Source organism: Glycine soja, chromosome 11 (assembly GCF_004193775.1).
Source record: "Glycine soja cultivar W05 chromosome 11, ASM419377v2, whole genome shotgun sequence".
Classification (NCBI taxonomy): domain Eukaryota; kingdom Viridiplantae; phylum Streptophyta; class Magnoliopsida; order Fabales; family Fabaceae; genus Glycine; species Glycine soja.
In genome coordinates this window covers 9160662-9167927 of record NC_041012.1, presented here as the reverse complement: position 1 = coordinate 9167927, position 7266 = coordinate 9160662, and positions in this window count along the sequence as shown.

Below are 7266 nucleotides of genomic sequence, written 5' to 3'. Positions count from 1 at the left end.
GCTGGTGTTTAATTACTTTGTGTGCTTATTCATGTTCCAGTAATTATTTTTGTGTTTATTTAAGACTGGGCTAATTGATTTAGTTGAAGCAAGCCAGCTAGTGTTAAATTCACAACACGGTAGCGCTGCTATATATTCAGCTGCATATTATTTCCACTTTTGACTCATGATTACTTGGAAGACTTAAAAATATTGTTTTTATAAAACCATTGGAATGGGATGGTCGTATTTCTGCTAATTTTTTTTTTTTTTAATTCTACAGTTTTAATGCATGCAATGTGGTCACGTGGAGTGCTTTAGATAGAGCACGTAATTGATGCTAAAGTCCATTTTTTTTATATATTTCAATTGTTAAGGCTTGTAATTCACTAATTCATTATATCATTAAAAAAACAATGTAACTAAATAATAATAATAATATAAGGAATTTAGAACCCAATACATAGTATATAATAATAAGACGATGTTTTAATATAGATAGAAATAGCTAATAGAATGACTATAAAAGTGATAAAATAATCCACACAAAAAAAAAAAAAACAGTGAGACAAAATATGATGAACCTGACAAAACACGCAATAAATCAACAATATAAATTAACTGTTTGATTATTAGTTTTATTAATTATAATAATAAAACTAGTGCCCTGTCTCTACATTTTTTTTTTAATTAGTAATCTGTAATGAATGGATAAACAACTTACTACTTAGTGATATTATTCCTGTTTACTTGTAGTTATGGTGCAATTGAAGGCAAGAAGGGATATCCACCAATAACACCAACAGTGATGACTCCTGGAGGACCTCTTGATCTCTCATCTGTTTTCTTCTGGAATCATATAATCAAGGGTCGCACTGAGGATGTCAGACGCCAATAGTGAATGAAGCTGTTCAATCTCATGATCATGTTAGTATTTATCCCTTTGAGTTGCACAATTCTAATGATTTTTGGAATATTTTAATGCTCCTATGAACTTGATCATGCTGATGAAAACAGGTTTTTTTCTTAAGTCATAACTGTGCCACTTATATTTGTGACATTCATAGAAGGGTATAACTTCTCCATCTGACCTTCATATGGACTAGTTGGGTCAAGTTCCTAAGAACTTTCACCGTCCAATCATCTGGTTGCCATCATACACACCATATGCCTCTTGAATGACTTGTAGCATCTTGGATAAAGGAGCCGCGAAGCCCAAACTTACAAATGACACTTGTAGCTCAATCACCACTCGTGTGAGTTTCCAACAAAATGAGAAAAAATGAATTATGATACTTCATCAAGTCCCTAATCAAAACACCAAATCCACTCGCAATTGTGCCACGACAATTTCCAAGTTATAATATTCATAAGGAATTAAGGGTTGATTTGGCGACTGACTGTCACTTTCTCCATTTGAATCTTCATTCTCCATCAAGACCGTACTACTAATGTCCATGTGAAACTTAGCCATGGATAATTTTGAATCCTCTTCAAACTGACGTCTACGTGCTACAAATTCCACGACCTCCTGGTCCACATGCACGTGAACAAAATGTTCTTCATACCCCTTGTTTTCTAACGTAGGGATGTTCATGTTAAGCAGAAGCAAGCTTTCATTCTTCTTCGAGACTTCATGCACTTCATTTTTTGAGATCTTCAGCTTCGCACTCGCCACTATATCAACACCTGTTTTCTCCTAATACTTAATTTTAGGAGTTTGCCTTCTTGAAGTTTGTTTTTCCCCCTTGAGGATTTTTCTCACCCTAAGTGTTTCGGATTTTAACATGAGAAACCTTGTCATCTTTGCTAATATTCGCCTTCACCATCCGAGCAGTCAAGTTTTGGATAAGTGCACCCTTTTTCTGTTTAGTATAAACTACATTATTTCGTGATTTAGGCTCTCCTGCTACCTTTGACGATGAACCTCCAATAGTTCCTGCAGCAATGGCTCCACTTTTTGAATTATTAACAGTCGCAATCTTATTATTTATAGGTGGAATCTCATTAATTGACATAGCATCAAATTTGGACCTCGCCTCTCCCTCATTTCCTGAAATAACAACAGTTTTCTCATACTTTATTCTAGTAAGCCTCTCCTTAAGATTCTTGTAACACCTTGTTTTTTTAAGATCCATAAAAAGAATTTTATTTAAAAATTAATAAAAAATTTAGAAACTAAATAAATGAGAGAAAAAAGATTTTTTTAATTAAAAAAAGAATGTCATAGTATTTAAAAATAAATAGAGTAAAATGATGTTTTAAAAAATAAATGAATATTTTAATTAGTTATTTATTTAATGAAAGAGTAAAACAAAGTTTTTTTTCTATAAAAAATAAAATAAATAATAGACTTAGAGTATCTTAACTATAAATAGAAATATATTGAGTCAATTTTTACATTTACTATATGTTCTATGCTTTTTCTTTCTGTTAAATTCGTTCTCCCTTCTTCCTTTTCCAAAATTCTCTTTTTCTTGCATACACTCAAATTTATCCCAATAAAATTATGATCTCATACTCATTAACCATTGAATCATCTAAAAATTTGGAAGCCACTTTTGAAACTCATTTTCGCACATTTCTATCGTTGGGATTTGCGAAATAATATCTATATAGAGAAAAATGTCTCTCGCAGAAAAATAGTAAAATTAAGGGTTCAATCTCTTCTCCTTCTCTCTAACGCTTGGAAATCCTAATATAGCAGTCAGAGGAAAAACTTGAGGAATCTTAGGGAATCACTAGAGACACCATTATCACTATCGAACTACACACGTGAGCCCACCTAGAGGTAAGGGATGAGTTTATCGGAATTGGGGTTAGAGTGAACATGTGTAGAAATTCTTAGAGGATCAAAATAAGGTTAATTTTAGGGGTGTTTTATGCATTTTAATTTTGTCTGTATAATGATAACTATGAATTGTCCATGTTTGATGGGTCAATTGATGCCCTAATGCGAATTGGATGGTTTAATTAAGTGTTTGGCTATGAATGTTAGAAACCTTAAAATTTGAGAATTCTTGATTCTTGCAGACATGTTTTCTTGAAATTGATTAAGAGATTTTGTTCCCCATATTGTGATCACATGTTTTGTGCTATTTGTTTTGAATTTGGGTGTGTTTTGAGATCTGAATTGTGCCTATTTTTCTTCACAAAATGGAGGTTTTTCGTGAAGCACGGTTGTGCTTGATGAGAGCACACTCATGCTTAGTGAAAATCAATTGTTTTAAGCCTGTGCTATTTTCCTGACAATGTGAATTAACTTGTAGCCTAAAAATTACTATGAAACTAATTGAATTAGGTTTTACGATACTCATGAAAGTTGTATCCTTGGATGTTAGCTAACAGATGTCGTTGGTTTCACCCAATTCGAAGTTGTATAGCCCCCTAGAGAGTCAAATTATGAAGCAAAGGTCGAGCTATCAGGATTAAGCAATGATTCAATGTTTACCTTAGGTTTAGACATAGTTAATGGTCAAATCGATTTCTGTGATCAACACGAGTTGTAGATAATTGTCTTAGCTTTCAAACAAGATAAGTATGAATTTAATAGGATTAATGCATCCCCTCTAATAGTAATTTTATTCTACAAAGGTCACAATAACTTAGGAGGAAATGTAAGGATATACTTGTTTACTTTACAAGTATGTGTGGTTGCTATTAACCGAATGAATAAGTGAATGGTTATATGCCTTAAATGTTGGAAGAATGTTATTGTATAATGTGTGTTTTCTGCCATGAAAATGTTACTACTGTGTGATGTGTATATGTTTCTTAAGACATAATGACATGTCGCTTTGGGATTATGAAATTGTTATTGAGATTGAGTATAAGTGGAAAGTTGAGCTTGTGTTAATTCCTGAGATGCACGTGAACATGTGATGGTGGATTGTGACGTTGTGAGATGTTTAATACTTGATTTGATATTTCTTGTGTTGTGAATTATGAATTATACAATAATCCGACTCATGTTTACCTTGAGATAAATGTTTATGCGCGAGGTGTTAAAAGGAAGGTGTAGGATTCCAAGTTAGAAACCTTAAGTGTTAAATTGTGACGTAATATGTTAAACGTGTTTGAACCTAAATTAGGAAGGTGAGATCCTAACGAATTCTTCGGAGTCTAGGCCTTGGGGGTAAATACATTCAGTTTGAGTGCTCCTTTAAGCCTATGTTAATCCCATATGGTTGGAGCATTCTCGCAAAACAGTGACCCCGACTAGTCACCTTATGATTTCACTTAGTGAGAGTGATCTAACATACCCATTGTGTGACGTGTCTTGTTATGTACTCCTAAGTGTCTTGGTGTTGTTTTTCACTGACATGGTACCACATTGCATATATGATTCAGTCTTAGTGTATCTGTTGCATAACGCTTGGGTAATGATCATTGTGACTTGTTATGTGATAGTGTATAATGAATTATGTAAGTGTGAGATGCAGTATTGTATTTGAGATGTATTGTCTTAAATATGTGATTAATCATGAAGGCGTGGAATGTGATTTCTGATTAAATTCTAGGACAAGTGATGTTACGTGTTGAGTGTTGAAATGATGCAAACTGTATCAAAGTTGAGCCTTGTTATACCTATATTGTTATAATTATATTATTTTTATATTTATATCATACTTGTATGCTTTTGTTTATCTCTATTCATTGAGGAATGTGATGACTCACTCCTCGTGTGTTGATTGTGTTTGAATTTTGTGTTGATCTCGAACCTTGTGTTTGTGGGAGTAGATAATTAAGTGAATTGCTTTAAAGAATCTCATCCTAGAGGATGCTAAGACATAACGCTCTGATAGGATATGACATTGAAGCATAGGTTTCTATATTATTTGCATAATGTTCTGAACATGTTGTTTTATTGCTTAACTTGTTTTCTTTTTGTAAAAAAAGAAAATTGGATGACCTTGTTTTGGGTCGAAGATGATTTCAAACCCTTATTTAATAAGTTTTTAATTTTATGATTAACGTGAATGTAAACCTTTTACCCACGTGAACTCTATGTAATTCCGCATTTCCATGTATTTTATTATATAAATATGTATATTGGGATAGAAGGTGTCACAATTCTCATCCTTTTTAACGTTAACATTCTCTTTTATTTCTCCGGCAATTCTATTGGGCAATCATCCAAACACCAAAACGGCTCTCATCATTATTTCCATCATTTGCATTAATTTCACCAGATATTGCTTTGTTAGGGCTTATGTATGACCTTGGGATTCGTTGGCTAGGTCGACTTGCATCTTTGTTGTCATTGATAGGTTCCTTTCATGTAGGGTTTTGATCCTTCGTTGTCATCATCTGTAATTCAGCACAATGGTCCCTCTTGTGCCCAACACGTCCACACTATTGGATGTAGACCATCATATTCGAGCAACAATTTATGTCCTCTAACATAGATGTGAGTCTCTAGAGGTTTCTCTAAATCCAACTCCACGCTAATGCGAGAAAATTTTCCTTTTGACTGGATTGACGTCAGTTTATCGATCTAGAGGAATTTTCCCAAACTAGAACCAATACGTTTAAGGAAAATATCATTATAGAGCTCGATCGGAAGTCTCTAAATTCTTATCCAAATGAAAATATTTTTGGCTTGCTCTGCATTCATCAAGAAAAAATGTCTCCATCTTTGCACTATAAGGTAGTGATCTGCCACCATCCAAGGTTCTTCAAAGAGCGCAAAATTATACTTGTCTTAACTGTTGAATACTACTTGAAACTACCTATAATGGAGGTTGATAATTTGGATCTTCCCTGTGCATGCCACGGCTCTTTGGATTTTCGATTCAATAATTCAAAAATTAACATGTTTGCCTAGAACATTCACCACTAGCTTGTTTAACCATGGGATGACCATCTCAAGAGTTTCACATCAAATAGAGGGATCCCTGACCCTTCTATCTTCTAATCCTCATCTCTTTCCTTTGGTACTTCCTCCATCACCTCCTTACTAACGTGATAATTGCAATGTATTTGTAAATTTTGTAATTAAATCACACATAAATTATCTAATTTTCCCTTCTTTTTATTGCTTCTTTTTGTCTTTAACATTAGGATTTTGGCATCTTCTAAGTTTTTATCCGGTAGGTCTCAAACTGGTAAATTTATAGTGTTTTTGGTGGTATATTTTTTTTGTAGAGACACATTAGAAGGCATAAAAGGGATTTGAAGAACTAGAGAGTCTCACTTAGCGCTTCACACTCGCTTAGTGCGCCACCCTCGCTCAACGCGAGAAGCCACTTGGGAAGCCAGATGGCACGTGCATGCGCGCTTAGCACATGGTGCACGAATAGCGCGTGGTCACTTATTCCTCGCTTAGCGTGCAGCCTCGCTCACATTCTTTTAGCATTCCATAGAGCACAAGAAGTTAGGGCACGTCCATTGGAGGGAGACCCATTCATTTGGAACTTTTCCTTTCCTTCCTCTCCATTTTCCTCCATTCTCTTCCATTACCTTCACCCCTGTTTGTGTTTGTAAGTCTCTCATGACAATGAGAGACTAAACCACCCATTGTTGGGAGCTTAGCAATCAAACACTCTTGATGTAATGATTCTAACTATCTATTTAATGTTATTTCAGTATCATTGTCTCTTTTCTGTACTTATTATCATGTTTGTGGCTTGATCACCCATGTTCATGTGATGTTATAAGGTTTAGACATTGGAAAATGTTTATCTCTTAAGAATTGAAAAAAGAATATCTAAATAATCCATTTATAGGGATAAAATGGTGTTATATAACCTAGTTTATACATCTCTGTTCATAATGCAATTTATCTTTTAAGGGATTATGTGAGAAATTAGGTAGGTTAGACTCTTTCATGTGAGGAATCATGGCTAGAATATACAAGCATATATGGGTGATAACTGAAATAATATTGAATAGAGAAAAATTATTAACGTTGCATTTAGAGGAGCTTTGGTAGGCTAAGCCTGAAACATGCCCGTAATTCTCCATCACTTCACTACTCCGAGTATTTGTTTTTCTCGTCCTTGCACATACTAGCTTTATAGTTTAATTTTATGTCAAATTTACATTTAATGCCACATATTGCAAATATTTAAATCAATTCGTTAATTGCTTGAAAATTAAATATATACATAAACTCTGAATACAGTCAAAGTTTCTGTAAATTCGACACTCGATCTTACAATTTTTAAAGTACTACTTGAACGAATTGATAGACTTGCCAAAGAGTGAACATCACGTTTTCTTCCAACTCCATTGGCTTTTCTCCTTCTCCGACAGGTTCCAATAACTTATCCACAAAAGATATGG